Source organism: Sturnus vulgaris, chromosome 6, assembly GCF_052056855.1.
Source record: "Sturnus vulgaris isolate bStuVul1 chromosome 6, bStuVul1.hap1, whole genome shotgun sequence".
Lineage (NCBI taxonomy): Eukaryota > Metazoa > Chordata > Aves > Passeriformes > Sturnidae > Sturnus > Sturnus vulgaris.
Window position 1 is genome coordinate 37,581,340 of NC_142248.1, and position 21,280 is coordinate 37,602,619.

At 40.0% G+C, this 21,280-nt stretch overlaps 2 long non-coding RNA genes across 3 annotated transcripts in view; one reads left to right on the forward strand and one right to left on the reverse strand.

Annotated features, from left to right (window-relative positions):
- LOC148223431 (uncharacterized) overlaps positions 1 to 21,280 on the forward strand; it is a 115,125-nt gene that overhangs the window by 40,297 nt on the left and 53,548 nt on the right. The window contains exon 3 of one of the 2 annotated variants that reach the window (XR_015804239.1): positions 8,820 to 10,207. The exons of the other annotated variant lie outside the window; for it this stretch is intronic. This is a non-coding gene — a long non-coding RNA (uncharacterized LOC148223431). Of the gene's footprint in view, positions 1 to 8,819; positions 10,208 to 21,280 lie in introns of those variants that run through there. 2 annotated transcript variants of the gene reach the window in all.
- LOC148223432 (uncharacterized) overlaps positions 20,112 to 21,280 on the reverse strand; it is a 62,314-nt gene continuing 61,145 nt past the window's right edge. Inside the window, exon 4 of the long non-coding RNA XR_015804240.1 lies at positions 20,112 to 20,503. This is a non-coding gene — a long non-coding RNA (uncharacterized LOC148223432). The remainder of the gene's footprint in view (positions 20,504 to 21,280) is intronic.

Consider the following 21,280-nt stretch of genomic DNA (forward strand, 5'->3'; position numbering starts at 1 on the left):
CAAAAATAAATGAAGTGCAAGGTGCAAGGGGAGTGAAGCTTTGAAGCCTCAGTGTGTAGTTGATGCTGCATTACTGGAGGTGGCAGGGAGGAGTTAGAGGAATTTCTCTAAGGGACCATCTAGTTAAGTGTGATCTTTCCTCGGAGCAAGGGGATGACTTCCAGGGATACTATCCTGCACAACATCTCTTGGATAACTTAATAAAGTCTGTTATGGCTTATTCTTTGTGTTTCTCATACAGAGAAAGAGGGATTCCCCAGAGGAGACTAATGTACAATAAGAGAAACAGATTCAAGTGCTGGACTTGCAGTAGAATCTAACAGAGACTTAGGAAGTCCAAATCCATTCCCTGTTAATGTAACAGGACAGATATTCCTCTCAGTGTTAGTAATGCAGAGAGCCCATGTCTCACTGGCCAGGGTTACTTCCACCAAGCAGCAACCAGAGTGAGCCCCAGGCTCTGAACCACGTCATGCACAGCTCCAGTTTGACCCACACAGCCCACTCATCCATCCCTTGTATGTTCCACAGCACAGCAGGCACATTAAACGTGGGCTGTGCTCCAAGCTTTCTGGTATCCATTGTCCAACGTGTAGGCAGCAGCAACATCACCACTGCTCCTCCTTGCTTCACCTCTACTGAACAAGTTGCTTGTACAAGTTGCATTGCTACTATTTCCCACCTATCACAAGATTTGCCTTCTTAAAAACAGTCCATTGTGTCAGGTGGACAGACCTGTTCAGGTGGACCTCCAAGGCATAGAGAAGACTGATGCCAAAGATAAGGGCAGCTATCCCAGACTGATGGCAGACATGGGACTCAGTGTTATCCTCTCTTCATGTCAGTCTCTTCATGCCCACAGGAGGTGTCCATTCTCCCTGGAATCTAGGATTACCCTTGATGAAGGCAACATTTCCGTATTCCTCAGACCAACTTCAGGGCTTCCTACAGTTCCCCTTCTAGAAACCTGTAGTGAAAGAGAAAATTCCTGCAGTTGCCTCAGAGTGTTTTGCCATTCTAAGTCCTCACCAATATTGCCAGTCATGGGTGCAATTGTGATCAAGGTCTGTGAGATTAGCTATTTGGTCTGCTCCTACAATGTGTCCACTGAAAATACAGAAGGCTGGTACAGGTTCTTACCCTATGTGCACTCTCCAGATACCCAAAAAAAGTAATAAACCCCCATAGCATCTTTCAGAAATACCTCAGGTAAGAGATTTCCTCTCTTCCCCTTCCTAAGTCCTAAACAGAAGGCTCAGAAATAACTGGCAACTACACCAGACACCTGCAAAAGAGCAGTCTTTGAAACACTGCTCTGTGCCATGGGAGCCAAGGTTTTCATCCTATCTCAGATATTGGCAACAGAACACTATTCAGCACCTGGGCAAACTCCACTGACAATCTCCTACAGAGATTCAGGCACTGTATCAATACAAGTATGGGTCTGGCTGCCTGCAGGCTCCCAACAGAGCATGTGATCACCTACTTGACCTCAACATGACAAATCTGGGGCGACAGGCTGGACAGGTCATTGCAGCCTCTTGCATAACCCATTCCAGGCCACCAGTAAGCCACCCATAAGCCAGGTCACCAAGAAATCATTCTGGCAGTGTCTGTCTTTTGCTCCTCTGTCGTTCCTTCCCACATGCCCTTCCAGTGTCCCTTTCCAGCTCCACTGCCAGTCACACAGCATGCACAGAGGTTTCTTTCCACTTCTTTTCCAGCCACCAGGAGCTTCAGTCCCTGTCCAGACCAGAGAGGTAGCCCTAAGGCTACCAAATATACACTCATATGACTCCAGATTCCTAAGCCAGCACCATGGCTATTGCTGCCTCATTTCTCTTCTGCCTACTCATCTCCTTCTTTGAAGTGTGTCTCTGTGTTCTCCCTCTCTTTTTTTAACTGTCACTGTAAAGAGACCTGATGACCCATCACCCTGCAGAGGTCCAACTCACAACAGGATGTGGGTGTCTCTCCAGCTTGAAGCTGTTGCACACCAGCTACAGGAACAAAATTATAAAATCACAGAACCGCTTAGGCTGGAAAAGAACTTTTAGTTCATCAAGTCCCACCATTAATGCAGCAGTATCAAGTCCACCGCTAAACCATGTGCTACATCTACATGTCTTCTAAATACCTCAAGGTGTGATGACTCAACCAGAGCCCTGAACACCCCTTCTCAACGTCTGACAACGTTTTTGTTGAACAAATGCTTCCTAATATACAACCTAAAGCTTCCCTGGCATAACTTGAGGCCATTTCCTCTCATCCTATAGCTTACTTAAGAAGAAGAGACTGACCTCCATCTCACGGCCATCTCCTTTCAGGTAGCTAGTTGGAAAGAGCAATAAGGTCCCCCCCCAAGCCTCCTTTTCTCCAGGCTAAACACCCCCACATGCCTCAGCTGCTGCTCATCGGACTTGTGCTCATCAGCTCCACTGCCCTTCTCTGGACATGCTCCAGTTCCTCAATGACCTTCTTGAAGTGAGGGGCCCAGAACTGCACACAGGACACAAGGTGTGACCTCACCAGTGCTGAGTATAGGGGAATGATCACTGCCCTGGTCCTGCTGGCCACACTACTCCTGATACAAGCCAGGATGCCAGTGACCTTCTTGGCTACCTGGGCACATGCTGGGTCATGTTCAGCTGTTGTCAACCAGCGCCATCAGGTTCTTTTTCACTGGGCAGCTTTCTGCCTGGAGCAGTGGGGACACTGGTAACCACATGGCAGTATCACCATGGTGTCACTGGGGGCTGTAGCCTTCCTTCTAGGAACACACTTACAGGGCTCACCTGGTATTAAGAGGTCTCCACCACGATGTCTCCTTGCATCAGGCCCACATCTTTATTGGCCTCAGATATTTTTTCAGGTAAAAATCCTACTGAGAAGTCTTCTTACTTTTGGACACGCTATTTACTTTTGGTCTGTCATTGGTGAAGGTTCAGCATGACCAGGGCAGCAACCCTTCCACAGAGGGAGGGCTCTGGGACTGCAGCACTGCCAACCACAGCCCCAAGATCCCAGAGGTGCTCCATGCAATGCCAGAGCACACAACTCTGCAGAAACCCTGACCATGGAATAAGAAGGCTGCCAGCGTTTGACTGGGTGGGGATGGGAATGGGTGGCAGAGAGAGAAGGGGGAAGGTGTCTTCCAGTGAGCTGGGGCTGCAAGGGTGTGAGCTGAGACAAGTCTGCTGCACAGGGAGTAGATGCATTGGGCTAAAATCTTCTTAGACAAATAAACTCCCTCTCTGCCTGTGATAGTAGCTTATTCCCACCACTCCTTCCTCTCCAAGGGCTGGAGCACAGGGGAGAACATGTACTGTCTCACAAATCACTTTGAGCAGCCACTGAGAATAATCTGCATTGGGTGCAAGAAGCCAAACTAGGCATTTCCTTCCTCACTGTTCATCTGAAGAGGTTTCAAGAGACAATGCTCCTTTTGCCTTTTGTTTTAAGGGAATCAGTTCATTCAACAGGGAGTCCAAAAGCAATTTCACTAAAGAGCATATGGCATAAGCTGTCAGTGTAATTTCACCCTCCCTCCACTGCCTCATCAAAATTAACATAACCTTCTTGATGAGGAGGAATGGCTAAATCTTTAAAAATGGCAGGAAGGTGCTTGAATTCTAAGTGAAATATTAAAAATCTTTCTTTAAACACATTAATATGTATTAAGAGGCACAGACAATAATTATGTGGTGTTTACACTGAGTTATTTAAACAGAAACAGAGTGCTTGGCAAATTAACATATAGAACAATACCGCTCTGGCAGTTCAAATGATAATAAGACCTAATAGGATTTGCCTATCCCTAATTCTGCTCAATCCTAGTAAGACTGATTTAAAAGTTGTAACGTGCAGGAATTGGCTTTCGAGACAGCAAAAGGCATTTCGATGCTCTGAAAAACAAGCTTTGAGGATGTGACAATGCATGAAAAATTCCTTCAGCGGTGTGTCTGCTCAGCACAGTTTGGGTGAGCTGGGGCTGCCCTAGTGGCAGGTTTGTCATATCTAGCTTCATTTCCATATGCATTGTGCTCCTGTGGCTTTCTTGGCGGCTTCCTCTCAGCTGGTACTGCACCCCACTGCATCAGCACACACAGAGCGAGTTCCCGGGCTGAGGAACTCGAGAGAATGGGCATCCCTGCCAGGAGGAGCAGTGTCCCTGCCCGGGGCGGCTCACGGGCTTGATCTCAGCAGGCTGCAGGGTTTGAAGCAGGCATGCAGGGAGGACAGAGAGGAACAGGCAAATGAAAAGGAAGGAAGAAGTAAGGAAGAGGTAAGCAGAGACATAGCTCAGCTAAGTCTCCTGAAAATTCCTCAGAAAATTAGAAAACCAGCAAGATAAGCACATATGCCGGCAGGGACATGCATGTGTGAAGGGCATGCACACACAAATGTACCTGTGGGGAGGGCTCCAATGTGTCTGAACAGCATTAACCTCCTGGCTCCATTTTACTGCTACATCAATATATATATATATATATATGTATGGAATATATGGATCTCGGACCAGCATGACACAATGAATCTGCACAAGCAGCAGCAACTCTTTATATTCAAAGAAGATGGAGAGGGATGAAAGTTTAGATACACAACAGGCAGCAGCAGTAAACAGTTTTCAGTGAAATCCACACTCGTAAAATTCCAGCATCTTGGACTAAACACCTTTGTTAGAAGTGATTGAATCCCTAACAGCTGCAGCAAAATGCCTTCATTTGCAAGTGTTACTGGTGGATATGCAAACTTATCTCGATATTATTGCTATTTTTAGCAGCACTCATAACACTAGTTGCTTTCCAAACAGATTTCTCTCCTGTGAGCTTGCTACAACTGTAGTGTGTACATAGATGTTAAATTATTTTCTTCTGTAGCACAAGTTGCTCACTATAGGCTTCAAAGTTCAAAAAGCACCATGGTGGGTGAAACTGGAGTTAAACAACCCAAAGACTATAATTTCATGAGGGATATAAGAGCAATTCTGTCCCTGCAAGCACCATTTATCTTCTGGACAATAATACTTTAATGTTGAAAAGCATGCTTGATTTTAAATTCATACTTAAATTAGTAGGAAAACACTGTGGTACTCTATGTTGAACTAAAAATTTTATTTTCTTTTATCACTGCTACTATTTTTGTGGTCAATATAATCATCAAATACTTTTTTGAATAAAAAGTAATAAGTGAAAGCTTAGAGATTTAGAGAATAATATTTCAGGAATTTTGCCTCAAATAACCAGGTCTCTTTTTTTTCCTTTTTTTTCTAAATTTTTTTTGGTGCACTTGTATGCATGAGGAAAAACAGTGATGTTCTGTCAAATAAAAAAAATCTTTCTCATTAGGACTGTGTTTATCACACTTTCAAATGTTCTGCAAACCAATGCTCCTATTTGTCACTGTAATTCAATATAATAAAAGCTGTCAAAACTGCTCACTTTGCTCACTAGAGACAAATTTGCTGAAGTTTTGCAGCATGAGCCAAATAACACAGCACCAAATCCTCCAGCTTTTATTTCACTTTGCTCTAGGCACTATTCATACTGGTTTCTGTGCAATTTTTGCTCAAGTAAGGGCTGAAAGTTTCAGGTTTTGAACATGAGACTTTTTGAGAAATAAACAGCACAGAAATCCCATTTACAAAGAACATTGGGTGACTGGAATGGTGCTGCTTGTGAGCTTTATCTCTGAAATGTCAAGCTTATTTCCTTCAGATTATTGCAAAATACAGTCTAACTACATCCTTGATGAAATTCTCTCAAGGTCCATGAGGTCACTCTCAGGATTAAACACTGCCTGACCTTTTTTATACAGAGTCCAGAAGCACAGTATTTTGGTGCCTACTACCCTTTCAGAGATGTTAGTCTGTTCCACTAAAAACAAAGATTATAGATCTCTTCCCTCATGGGAGGTTTGATGAAGCAACTCTCAGTTATTACCTTGTCCAGGGACAGCCTTGAGTAATGGCTACATATTCCGTGGTTTTAAAAAACATGTTTTGATGCATTAAATAAAAAAAAAAACACATTAAGAGCTATGTGTTGGGAATAGGTAGAGTTACAGGTCATGAGAAAAGTGGTTAGGGCAGAAGATTAGAGTCAGCTGCTCTTTTTAGTCTTCACCATACAACTGACTTGTCCTGAGATTTGGAGAAGACTGTTAGGGTAAAATCTATAAACTAGAGTCCTTCATCTCACTCTTTTGAACTGCCTTTCTGCATCTGTGCAGGCCACAGCAGTTTAACATGTCAAAACACTTTCACAGGCTCAGATAAAAGCTGCAAAATATTAGCAGCTGTAGTGGCCAGCCAATGCATTTTTATCTCTTTTTGAGCATGTGCCCAAAGACCATTTGATGAAGATGTGTTCTACACCTGTAAAGAAATAGATTTCTACGTAGACACAGGGGGCCTAGTAAGACCAGAGAACATGAAAAACAAGATGAAATCTACTCATGACTACAGCTCCTCTGATTGAATCCTTTATTGCAGCTGCATGGACAGACCCCTCCCTGAGTTTTTACTCCAGCCATTATTCCTAACTTGGCGTCCAGAAGTCAGCCTTGGATTCCAACCTGGAAAAAAAAAGGGAGATAGTTAGGCTAACACACACCAGCCTCCGTTAAGCATTCAGGGTATTGTGCATGCGATAAAGGATTGGATAAAACAGTGGCAAAAGTCTGCTATCTTCCAAGGCTCGGGAAAATAAACCACAAAGACAATTCAACAAAGTCCTCTTTGTTCCTGAATAGAACCAACAAAATGAAAGGAATCTGGTGGAAGAGAGAAGACAAGAAAGAGGTCTGCTGCAGGGAGCAAGTACAGACAGAATCGCTCTTTGCCTGTTCCTCTGACAGAGCAAGTGCATGATTATCACATGAGCCTCACAAAGACTGGAATTAAAGGGGCTGACTCGGCTGTCACATCGCTTAAGCTGCACTGAGGTCAAAGGAGTTCGGACTAACCGAGGTCAGCAACACACAGCCTGGGAAGTAGGGGTCTCTTTTTCAAAGCAACAATTGCTTAGGTTGATAAAAATAGATACTTAGAGCCCATGATGGCTTATAAAGCCGTCCCTTTATGCCAGATTCCCACAAAGTGCTGTATATAATCAATAGCGCTCTGAAAAGAACAAAACCACAATGAAGGCAGTCAGGTGGGCACTAGAAACAAGTGTAAAGGGCAAAACACACAAGAGAAGTCACCATCTGTGCTAACCCCTAAAAGACCAAGGGAAAAAATAATAAGTCTGAAATACTGGCACACAAGTGTGATAGAATCCAAATGCAAACAGGTGTCAATGGCACGACCGTAGGGGACTCTGCTATTTGCAGGTCGCCACATGCCTTCTGTGTATTATTTCATGAATCATGTCCCCAACAGAGACTTCCCTTTGCTGATTTCCAGTGATGCCAGAGCTACTGATAAATGTCTCTGTGCTAAAAATAGTACCTATTCTCTCCCATGCCCTCTGTCCCCTTTCAGCCTCCACTTCATATGAATCAGCTCCAAGAGAGGGGCACTGACCTCATCTCACCAGGAATATCAAACATCTCCACAGCTTTGATGAACCTTTTGATGAGAGTGGAAAAAGGAGAAATGTACACATCAGCTGTGTAATCATGTGCTGGATGGGTCTGGATGCATCCTAAGGTTTGTGTTTAAAAGCAAAACCGATACACATCTCCTTTGGTATGCAAGCACAGAAAAGTACCCTTTGTTTTTGTGTGGTTTTTGTGGGGGGGGTTTCTGTAGGCTTCAGTAGTATTTGGATGGGGTCCACAAAAAAATCTGCTAATTTTGTCATGGATATAGAACTATATCATCTTTGCTATTATCATCACTTTCCAGATAAAACCAAGGTCAGGATATTAGTGGGCTTATTGCTCCACAACATGGATTAAATAATTGTTTCTGCCCAATAAACTCACATTGACCTTTGAATCCTGATTTTTGAATCAGGATTTTCTATCTTGACATTATTTGTGGCAACATACCAGATTTTTAATATACTCTACAAATAAAGTCTGTGTCTCCCTCATTCATTGAGCCACGGCACTGAAACATCCTGGTAAAAAACGAGATCTGCTGTGACACTGATAGAGTGAACAGAGACAGGTTTTCAAGCATCATTCTGCCACACCTCTTTGTAGACAGGGAACTTGCAAAAAAAAAATCCTGAGAACAAGACAAAGCAAAAGTGCAATCTGCATGACCTCCAGGGGATCTTCAGGGATGTGCTCAAGCTGATAGTGCAGATGAACCTGAGAAAACAAGTCCTTGAGTAAGCTCAGTTATCCTTTACAACCAGACTGTTAATGGCTATGTGTTTACTTGTCCTTGAGGAAAGAGCCTCTATTGTGGCTTATCAAACACAGAGGAATTTCCAGTGTCCTCAGGAAGGTCTGGGACAAAAGTTAAAGTTTGTGCTCCATCATTTGACAGATTTTAAACTGGAAATGCTGTTCTACGTCCAGTGCTGTAACAGCAAAAAAAAATGCAGGTCTTTTTCATTTCTATCCTTTTAATCCAATTCTACTGCATATTTTCTGTTCTGTTGCAAAGCTTTGGGCACTGCTGGTGCTGTGCCCCCTCGATCAGAATCACCTTGCAGAAAGAGATGCCAATGCCTATTGTTAAGGAGTTTGTGTATGTGTATGAGGCCAGGTGAAGGACAGCTCTCTCCACTGATGATACCTTACAGGATCCTGGAGGAAGCAACACAGAGTGATTCCACAAAGGGAAAGCCAGCACCTACAATGCTTGTGAAGGGGGTGGGCAAATCCTGAGACCATGGAATTTGGGCTTTCTTATACAGATAGAATCCAGACTGATGAGAAGATGAGAAGGAGGCACCCAATCATGTATAGCCTGGGCAACGTGAGGGGCTTGTTCTGAGGAACCTGGAAGAGTTTATTCCAGATCTGCAGGACACTGAGAAGGCTGCAATCCACCAAACAGTAGCACTGTCTGTTGAGCATTCTCCACTGAAAATGTTTTGGTTTTCTCTGTAAGGAAATTTATTCTTGTATCTCCAAAGTGATGGGAAGTAATGCCAATTTTTTTTTCTGAATGTTGTCACCAGCTCCTCAACTCAGCATGTCTTGCTGCTAACTTATCCTTCCATTGCAATAAAGCAGCCTTGGTCTTTCACACCACGTTAAAGAAAATAACAGCAGAGTACTCAAACCAGGCTTGGCTTGACTGCAGATTTCAATTGAGTTCAGCAGTAAAAGGAAACCCTATTAGTACTATTTCCCCACAGCTAGTTTTGCTCAATGCCTAGTGTTAAGATAAATTATGTTCTTCAGTGTGTAGGATGAAATAAGAGTTGCTATCACAGCAGGATGAGTTTCTCAAATATTACTTACATTAGGCAGCAATCTTTTGTTCCCACAAAAGGAAAAATTTTGAAAATAGATAACCAAGCTTATCTTTAAGATCTATCACTTGGGGCCATAATCCATGAGCTATGTAGACTCAGTGCAAAGTATATCATTTTGTCTAACAGCCTTTAACAGGGACTTTGACAGAACTATTATTTTCATCTGAATGATATATACAAATTCATCTCCAGTCATCTCTGTTGGTTGTTCTTTTATTGCAAGTATTTCTTGGCATTGTTTAAGAACTACTGAGTATTTAATAGCTGTTTGAAAGTAACAGCTATTACTACTTAGACTAGACATAAGTCGAGGACAACTAAACAGTTCATTACCTTTGCAAGTAAGGTGTGTATGGAGAAGGATTTAAGAGAAATGAAATTATAAATCCAGTTACTCTATTATTCTCTCTTTTAAGGGAGAAGGCAGAATGGATTTGCAACATTAAGTACAGGGTAACACTATTCTAATACAAATATGAAGGTACTGTTAGAGAGAATTTGCCAGTTTCTTGGTCCTTGGAGAGCCACTTTTGGGACTGCTTAGGTAGGGATTCTTGGCTTTACATCTCAAATGTGATCAACATTTTGCTTGTAATTCTTGTTCACTAAAGGGTATGCCATTGTGAGCAAGAATGTATTTTCCATTCAGATGGAGAAAGTAAGGGGTATGGTATAAGATGGAATGTCTCATTTCTCTTGAGATCTATCCAAGACCTTAAAAAAAAAAAACAATGGAAATCTTTCTGTTGAGTTCACCATGCTCTGGATCATATCCTTACAAAACTCATTTTATTGTCAACTCCATTCCTTCTTCCCCATTCTGTTGCTCAATTTGGTCTCTGCTGTTCAGAACTTTTTTGCAAATATTAATAAATCAGTATAATCTTTGGCCTTCAGCTGAGTCTTGATTCCATGGCACACTGTTGCACTGTATGCGTGACTGCATGGTTGAGGGTTGCTCTGGAAATTACTCATAAAAATTAATTGTCTGGTAATACCACAATTGTCAATATGTGTAGGTTGCAGCATTCCCCCTGTGGGCTGTTGTAGCAGATCATAAAACTTCGTTTCCAGGAAAGTTTCAAAACTTTTATTTTCTAGGGAACATTAATTATCAGAGTCCAGATGACCTGTCCCATTTCTCCATTAACTTCATCTCTTTCTCTCATCAGACATGGTAATTTGAAGGCAACTGGCAACAGATCACATGTCAGGCTCCTGGTTTAATGCCCTGGTTTCATATCAATGTCAGATGAAGTGTTTAAAAGCAGCCAGACTCATAAGACTAATCCCCAAACGAATGCTTGTATGTGACCATTTCCCCATTGTTAAATTTTTGTACCAACAGCTGATTTACAAGTCTGACACTTACACAGACATATGCTTTGGCATTCTGCAGGCTTCCTGAGACTCATGCCCTCCAGCACTGCTTGTTGACCTCTCTTTCAATCTTAGGACATTGATGGATCATCACAATGGACAAACCACTCTGGACCTACATGGTCGTAAAAACTCTAGTCACGTCCCTGTTGGAGTTTACAGGGATGCATTCTTTCACTGAGAAATTATATTCTCTTGAGACCAAACCTTTTGCAGGTACCTACCTGTGAACACGTTAGTGAGCTAGGAAAATTACAGCCTGGTAAATCATTCTCGGGCTGGAGCTTCTCCTGCTCTCTCAGCTCTGTTCCCAGGCTGATAGCTTGTTCCGCTTCAGTTAGGGAGAATTTCTCCCAGGATGATAATCTGGCCAAAACAGAATGGAATTCGTAATAGAGATTAGCACCTGGTGTGGACTATGGGACTCATTCTGAAGTACTGTCCCACAGGCACTCCCTCAATTATCCAATGAGCTACTGTCTTGTTTTAGGTCTCAGAACATACTATATAAAGTACAAATCGTGCTCTGAATAAATGTCTCTTTCCTATCATGAGAGGGACCACGTAGCTGTGTCTTATTTCTGCCGCATCTAAAGGGTTAAATCCTTAACGCAGCAGCTACACCTACCGGTTCTTATGAAGTTCTTACCTGGGGAAGATTCTCATGCTTAGGATGAAACACATCAAAGACCAAGAAAACTTCCACCCCTCCTAGGTAATCATCCTATGATCAAGACATTGACTGGTGGCACAGGAGTCCAAATTTCAATTTTCAGTTCTGCAAGATGTCAGAATCCTGTATTCCAGGCAAGCTTTCTGGCCACCAAAATATCAAGCTATTCTTGTATTCTGTCTCTCCTGTTTCACTGTTTCACCTGTTTCACTTTGTATAAATAACCATTAATTGAACAAGGGCTTGAACTCAGGCTGCCAATTGAATTATTGCATAGGTCTTTCCCCAGGTCTGTGAATAGGTAACTGCTTGTATGAAGTTAGCAAGTTGCAGAGCAACACAGGTAGCTGAGGTGTCCCAAAAACACAAGGGAAAAAAAGAAAACCACTTGGTAAAATTGTTTAGTAGAGTATGAGTCACCTGGTTTTCAGTCCTGAATTAGGAAGAAGGACTGCTAGCTGTTCTAGGAAAGGCTTTGTCCAATCATCTGAAAGGTCATAATTCCACCAAATTTTGAAAATACCTAATTTTTAAAAGTCATACCTTTTTCATTTATGAAGTTAAAAAACCTCCAACCTTCAGCTAAATGATCCTGTAACAAACCCCTTGAATTAGAATGAAGGTGCTACACATCTTTAGCATCACAATATCTTGAGTCTTAAAGTTTCCAGAACCTCTGCCCCAGACATGAAAAAGGACCTCGTTGTTCCAGTTCCAAGTGATTTCTTCACCTAACACTCTTCCCAGCTTTGCTAACATTTTTCAAATTAAAGTTTACTCTATTACTTATACACGATTTTCACATGACGAGTATGAGTTTTTGTCATATTTAGTCATGCAGAAAGATAACTGAAAGCAATAGGAAAAATGCAGTGATTAGTGTAACCTTGTCATAAAAGATCATATAAAAGGTAAGACAATGACTGGAGAAGGTAAGTCCTAATCTTCTTACCTTACTGCTACATAATATACTGCAATAACTTTAATATTTACATTTGATGGTCAAAAATATTTATTTTCAAGCATCTCTTTGAGAAGGAACTTGGTTGAAGTGCTTTGATTGGGAACTAAAATCCATGTTTTAGTCAGATTTACCTCTCTGTAAGCATATCAAAATCTCTATTTCTGTAGACGTAAGAGTCTGCTTTTTCTTTAATATCATATAATTGTTCTCATAAACACTTGCATAAAATCAGTTAAGAGTTAACCAACTAAAATATACAAATATGCGGGAGGTTTTATGAAGAACTATAACTTCAAAAGGAGTTGGTTTAGGGGTCATGACCCCATTTTTTGCAATAACTTATGCATCACGAACTTACGTAATTGGCAGCAGATAACATATCACACTCTCAGTTTTATGTCCTTGGTTTGACAACAGTGTCAATTGAAGTATTTGCTAACTGCAGAACAAATGGACCTTCATAGATGAAAATGTTTTCATTCCAAAACTGATGTTTGTAGCAAAACATTTCCCTTTTATTTTTTTTTAACATTATTAAATTGAGTATCAGAAATGGATAGGAGTATACACATAATTTTGAACATCAAAAAATATTTCTGAATATTATTTATCCTAGCAAAATGGAAATACCTGAGAAAGGAAAGTATATATTTTTCTAAATAAAATATCATCAGCACAAAAGAACACATATGAAGTGGCCTCGGATCTCTAAATCTTTGTTATCTTTAGAGAATAAATCAGCTTTAAGATAAATTATTGAGAAATGAGTAACCGGGATTTTAAAAGAATTTAGTAGGGTGGGTTTAAGTCTACATCTTCCTTTTCCCAGAGATTGCATTAAACAGCAGCCAAGAAGCAAGTCTAGACTGCTTCTCTGTGTCAAAAGTGGACACCTGTACCATCCACTTAAAAGGCCCATTCTCTTGGGACATTGGAATCTTCACAAGCCACAGCATAAAATGCATAAAGCAAAAAATTATTATACGAACGAAGGCATTTAAAAGAAACTTTAGTGACTTAAGGTCCTAATATCTATTTAAATTCAATGGTAGAGAAGCCAAAATTTATTGAGTCTCTTTTTGGGTGATCTGAGGGTTAGGAGTAGGATTTGTTTGGGGTTTGGCTCTGAAATGTGTATTTTGTGGGGCACAGTTATCTTTTAAGACACTTCTTTCTCAACAGTGATCACATTAATACACACAGTATTGAATATAATTCCCAAAACTCTACAATAGAGAGGAAGAGAATGGTGGCAATTTTATTGATGTGAAGTTTTCCACTTGACCAAACTACAAATTAATGTTGGGAAACAATTATATGCCATCAATTTAGTAAAGCATTTGTGATTATTTCTAATCTGAACCTGAATTTAAACTGACCTGAAGAAAATATGATATGTGTTTTGAAATCTGGCTCACAGTAGATTATCACCTATGATGTATACTATTTGGTAGATAAGATTTTTAAGTCAACTTTGTTAAAACTTTTGGTATCTGTGAGCGTAAATTGCCTTCAATGAGATTCCATGATGTACCTAAACTAGCACAAGTTATAAACAACAGACAAGGAAAATAAAAAATTATAATTAATAGCAAAGGAAGGACACTAATTAAATTTAAAAACTGGGGGAAAAAAGAGATAAGAATAAGAAAAAGGGATACCCATTATAGAATCATATAATGGTTTATGTTGGAAAATGCCTTAAAACTCATTAGGTCCACCACTAAACTATGTCCCCAAGTACCAAATCAAGATGCCTTTTAAATACTCCTAGGGAAGGCAATTTCACCACTTCCCTGGACAGTCTCTTCTAGTGCTTGACAACTCTCTTTATGAAATAAATTGTCCTAATACCCAATCTAAACTTTGCCTGGCACAAACTGAGGTCCTTTCCTTTTGTCCTACTGCTTGTTACTTGGGAGAAGAGCCTGACTCCCATCTCACTACAATTTTCTTTTGGGTAGTTGTAGAGAACAATAAGGTTACCTCCACAAGCCTCCTTTTCTCCAGGGGAAATTTGGCCTGAAGGGATGCCATAAACTGACCAAATCCATTTCTGTTTCTCTATCTAGGAACAACTATATCTTTCTTCTTAGCAAATTATTTTTTCTTTATCCTCTTCTTAGAAACATTTCAGCATTAATTTTATTCAACTTTCATAGTGCTTCCTTGCCCTTATCATTACAAATATTTTCCTGATGTCTGACTCAAATCTCTCTTGTGGGTATATAATGCTGCATTCAGCTCTGAACAACACACACTCAAAAATATCTGGATTGTATCTCTCACCAGCATTTTAATTCATCCTTAAATATTATGCTCTGATTCACATAACAAAACATACTCACAGACTTTCAGACAAAACTAAATCAGAAAATGCATTCCAGATCTCCATATAATGATCTCCAACCAGTATATACATGCAGTTTAAGAGACCAGCCCAGAACTATTCCAAAACCTTAAAGCAAGCATGACTGTGGATGTTAAGCCCTCAGCACCAACCATTTTACTCCACAGGTCCTGTTTTGTTTTCACCCCACGCTCTTACAAGGTCACACTACTTACTAAAGTAGATACAGCTGCTGGCAAACACTCACTGAAGAGCAGCAAAAGCTGTGATGGGATGGAGAAAGCTATTAATTAGTAAAAAGGAGGCCAGATACAAAAAGGCAGCAAAAGGGATTTTATAGCCATCGTTTTCCCTGGCCCCTGTAACACAGAATAATTGTGGTCATACAACTGTGCGGCCCTTTGCCTTGGGGTGATCAACACCCTGGGTTTGAGGACACAAAGGTAGATTGTAAGAGCCAAGAATTACATTGCCTTTAATAATGTCAAATTTTAATTTGGTATCTCAGAACATAACCAAGGATAAGATGTAACTAAGATAAGAAAAAAAAAATAAATACTTAATTTCAGAAAACAATGAACTGGCATAATGTCTCTCAAACAATGGAACAGTCTCCCAGACTCTTCCCAGTAATGGAGCCTATTTGTTTGGTGCTTTTATAGCCAGATTGGCAAATGCTAGAAAACAGCCTGCAGGATATAATCCTGCTTTGGCAAGAGATTGGGCTGGATGATCATTTCCATCTAAGTTTCCTCCCAGTTCAGGCTCAAGTTTTGGAAACAGAATCTTACTTTCTTACTTTGTATTTACAATTTGAAACCATATTTCAGCTGGACCTCCTAGATATGGCACTTAGCCTCAATATATTCTGGTTAGAGCTCTTGGGATATGATATAAACCTCCTTAGAGATGACTGGACTGCTTCCACTGCTGTAGGGACCCTCAGAACAAGCCTTTGATGCTCACAGAAATGGATGCATGTCTGTGAATATGTGAGAAATCAGAGTCACTCATCCCTTTAGGCTGGCAAGAAGCAACTCAGCATTAGCTGAAACATTGTGCAGCACTGAGAACAGGTGACTTTGCCTGAGCTATTTCCTGCAAAACAGAACACTGACACAGTGACACAGCTTCTGGATTCAAGCTGACTTGTACCTTGTCAGTCTGCTACACGCTCAGAGAAAGCTTTCACCCGCTCTCATAGAAATGTCTTCAATTAATTGTTAATAAGCAAAAACAAAATCCCAAAATCCCAAAACAACTTCTCCCTTTTGACTAATACCATGGTGCCTCATCTCTTTAATGCCTGCCATCACAATGTTAGTACATTGAGGCATGAATCAGTATTATTTAATGTCTAATAAGAATCAAGCAATCAAGCATCTTGACCCAACAAAAGCAACAGAAACCAAGGGAACTGCACTGCACTCACAGACAGCAGTTGAGAGTGTTAGTGGTTCTTTGGGGATAGCTTGTCCTGTCAAAATTTCTGTAGTGTTGAACCTTCTTCTCTAAAAATTTATTTCTTAAAAATCTCCCAGTTTAGCCAGCTAGAAATGGGTCATCTAAGTCTTATAAGTAATTTTGAAAAATTACAACCACATTCTTGAATGGATAGGCCACATTTTTATTTCAGCAATATGGATATAAATTTCAACCCTTCCTTCTCTTTCTCAAAATAAAGAACAATGCTATTTACTGGGCTATATATTGTAGCCCTTCAACACAAATACATGCACACTAAGACCAGGACCACCAATAACAAACACAGAATTATTTATTGCCATGTGAAAGATAAATACACACAACACAGGAAAAAGAAAAAAAATGAAAACAAGCTTTAAAATTACGATTACAGAACAGAAATAACAGGAGAAGAACTCAAACACATTTCTGCCCCAAGAGGATGTGAATTTCAATGGAAAATAACTACCAAATGTTTCCAAAGCCAACCACAAAAAAATCAAATAAGATTCAACTTAAACACAAATTATTCTGAAGATTTTGTTGTTATAGGGTCACACATGCATGTAGAATTCATGGTTATTACTCAAAAATTAAACTCTTCTGGGCTCAGATTTGTGTAACACCAAAAAAGGATTTTAAAAAGAGAAATCCCTCTATTCTGTGAAACTGTTTCTGGGAACTTTCCTGGAAATCCCAGCAAGACCAGCCAAAGAAAATTATCTATGGGGAATTGTGATTGTTGCAGCAAATGTGAGCTTATACTCTGATTCATTTAATTAAGTTCTTTGAGTGAATAATGGGATAAAAAACAAGGGGTATACTGAAGAAGAGTAATCAAGCTATAACAAGATCTCTCCAGTTATTAACAATAAATTACACAAACATAAATCCAGATCAGCAAAAAAAGCCCTACCGCACTCACATGTTATGATTTTTCAATAGAAGCTTTGAAGCAGCATTTGTCAATGGTGTTAATTTCAAATTATATGGCTAGCAACAACAGTGTATACCACCCAAGACTTCAGCATGCTGGGAAAATCACATTTTTCTTTTTGAAGTTATATTTCCAAAAAAACAATCATTTTTGAATGATATTAATGGGTACAGAGGGAGAGAAGAAAACACACACAGCAAATAAGTTAAAATTTTAAAATATATGTATAAGAGATATATTAAACATCTGTATTCCAAAGCCTGAGTGACTTTTCATTTCTATTTCAATTTAAATAGATAGTAATGTTCTGGATAATAATTGTGGTAGGAAAATAGAAACTGTTCTCTCATAAGCAATACTGCTTCTTCCAAACAACAGCACTGTTAACACATTCATTTGTATTGCACTGTATTACTAATATTCAAAAATTGCTACGAACTTGTGGTTATTGAGTGAAATGCATTGATAGGTCCATTAATTCCTCTTGGACAAGCACATAAGACACTCAGCAACTATGGATCTGTGGCTATTATTAGCACTGTCTTTGAGTAGGTCAGCAGCTACATTTGGGTGAAGACTGGTCTCCAGTGGTCCACAAGTAGATGTACATCTGCCCATGCTTCTTGGGGTACAGCTTGGAGAAGAGCCACTTTTAAATCCTGGGAAGAAGTGTAACAGGAAGAAATGCAGAGATGGAGACTGAGATGCTGCTAAGTTAGAACTGATGTTGATAACCTTTTAATGAAGTGTGGCAACAGAGATGAAAAGACACACAATGCTTTATAGTCACCTCTGCAGTTTCTGATGTACCATTCAAAACACCACCGTAACTAAGGCATGCCAGCTTGGACCAGGACTTCCAACAGTTTTTTTCAAAGTATGTTATGTCTCAGTATGGCCTTGAAAATTTGCCTTAGTCACACCTTGTGTTTCAGATTACTCACAGGTTCCTGTGACATTTTTATGTTCAAGCTGGGAAAGATCAAACAGGCCAGCTGAAAAAACTTAATGCACTTCATTTTTCCTACTAAAGAAATTTAAAAAAAAAAAAAAAAAAAAAAAAAAGCTAACCAAAGCTTCAGCAAACAAAAGAAAAACCAACCAGATCTATTTTGAACAGAAGAGTTGTATTTTGAGTATTTATAATCCTATCCAGTTACAAATACACCAAATTCCAGGGCGATTTTATATAGCTCAATTACAGCAGAAAAGGAAGTGAAAATTTGCATCCCACACTTCAAATGCATATGGGGAGAACTCTGCATCTGAACAGCTGTCTTATGTGGAAAGGAGTGACTTCATCTCCAGCACACAAGATATCTGAACTGTCAGAAAGCTGCTAACAACCTCTTCAGTACTGCCATCCTCATGCACCTCAGGACACAAAGACCTGGGCTGAACTCCAATATTACATTGTTCAGCAGCTGAATAACAAAAATCCATCTTGAATTAAAAACTATACATCAAATTAATGCAGTAAATAATGAATTTTGTGGTCCATACTCAGTAAAACAATTTCCTCACATCACCTTTCCCAGAAAGCCTGAGACATAATATACAGTGCTAAATTAAATCTCCTACAAACATTACTGACATCTGCAGAAGCACCCTGCCTCAAGTGCTTACTCATTGAATGCCATTCAAACAAATGGCAAGTTACTGGGGGTCAGGGGCAAGCATTACATGAGGACTCTTCAGCTATTCAGAGCTGTGAATCTAAGGTGATGTATTGTTAAATTAAATATCTATACAAGAGGGCTGTGGTTACAGAGTTTGATGGCAGTGAGCACTGTACTGAATTTAAATGTCACCTTATTTATCATCCTGTATTATTCTTAGAATGTTTAGTGCTAGGAAATATACTTATGCAACTTTAATTCTTTACTAAAAAGCTCTCTATAAGAGAAAAAAAGTTGATGCCAGAACTTTTCAGAAAAAATATTTTCTGTTTCCACAGTTCCCATAGCTGTGAAAATAAGCACCTCTTCAACTATAGTCTATAACTCTATTCACCATATCAGGTCATTTTGGGAAAATTCCATGCAGGTGTTTAACAGATTATGGCTTGATGTCCTAATGGAAAAAGAAATGCATCAAACAACAAATAAAGTTAATCATTTTTACACACAGAATGGAAAATAAATGTTTTATAAAATCTTTCTCTGACTGATTATAACCTAGAAATGAGAAAAAGTTCCAAACACCTTTAAAAGTGATTCATTAAATGCTGGAGGCAGCATCACTGCCTCCTATTGCCACATGCTCAAATTTCATTGTCCCCTGTCAGAGACCAACTGGCCAAAGTGATGGTAGCACCCACTAACTAAACAACTTCTGCCCTGATTACCCAGATGAGCTGGTGCTCACAAAAAACAGGGCTGCTCAGCACAGGACCCTTTCCTGTTTTCTCAGTACACACAGTTTTCCAGCTTTGTTCCCCCTTAAAAGAGTTCATATTCATGGAGCCAGCTAGGACTAAATTTGGGTGGTTCTTAGCAATAGATAGATATTAGAACCAAAATATTCCCATTAAATCAGCCAGATCTAGGATCCTTCCCTTCTTGCTTCTTAATTGTCACCATGACAATGTCAACACTTCAATCATCAGTGCTGAACATATGCGAGATGTGGCCCAGCTTGTCTCTTGGAGTCGTTACCTAGACTGCTTTCAGATGCACTACTGCATTTATATTTCTTCAGTTTTCTTCACAGTCAGAAAGCTGGAGAAAGGGGATGGGAACCAGAGAGCCCTTGTGGCATAGAGAAAATAGAACATAATGCCCAGTTCTTAGGTTAACAGAATAAAACTGCTTTAAAGGCCAGCTTCAACACCACTATTGGAAGGCACTGATGGCAGGGCAGATTGTTGCAATATCTCTTTGGCATCTGACTCAAAAAGAGGTGTGTGCTTTGTCACAATAGCTGGGGTCACTGTAAGTCATATGAGGAGCAGCTGAGGGAGCAGGGTTGTTTAGTCTGGAGAAAGGGAGGCTAAGAGGAAACCATATTGCTCTCTACAATTACCTGAAAGGAGGGTGTAGCCAGCTGGGATCAGCCTCTTCTCATAGCAACCAGTGACAAGAAAGGAGATGGCCTCAAGCTGAACCAGGGGAGGTTTCAGGTTTGATATCAGGAAGAATTTTTCCTCTGAAACAGTTGTCAAGCATTGAATAAAAGGGTTGTCAGCCATTGAAATGGACTTCCCAGAGAAGTGGTGGAGTCCTCATCCATGGAGATGTTCAAGAAATGACTGGACGTGGCCCTTAGTGCTGTGGTTTATTTGACAAGGTGGTAGTCAATCAAAAGTTGGACTCCATGATCTCGCAGTTCTTTTCCAACCTAAATGATTCTGTATATAGGAAAAATTTGCAGCTGAGTTAAACAAGGGCAAATAGTCCTCATAATGGAAATCTAAACCTTTAATATTATGTTACATCCTTAGTGTTAATTTGGTATAAGAGTAAGTGTTTCATAAGCACAGTTTTATTTTTAAGCAAAGCCTTTGGAATTCTTTTAAAATATGTTTACAGTAGTTAAAGAAAGATCACATTTTAAAGGTACATTTCTAATTACATTCTGGCAGAACCATAGCTGGGAACACTACCAGCACTATTTTGATAGCAAAAGCTGTGATAGTTACATCAGCTAAGGTTATCTGCTGTCTGCTTATTATCATGATCAAATTAAAATACAACAATATGGTCAACAGACCATATATATATTACATAGAACACTAGGGTGCAAAAATTGGAATCAACCTTAGGAAATCTGTGAGTGTACAGAACAGGACTGGAGTATTTCACTGGAAGAACTAAACAACTTCAAGGACTGAAACAGTATGAACAGGATGAAATCCAGAACTGCCTAGCTCAAATTCATGAAGCTGGCAGCAAAAAATATCACAATAAACTGGGCACTTGCCAGCTGCACGTGGAGGAGAAAACTCTTGATGGTTCAATCAAAGTCAGGGTTAGTATAAGTCCCTAAAGAGAGGCAGCAATGGTAAACAAGTACAATTCAGAAACACATGGGGTATTTCCAGCAGTGAGGGATGTGCTGGTCATACGTCACTGGAATACTGTGTAAAATTTAGGTCACTCCTTTCAAGGACAGACACAGCTGTGTT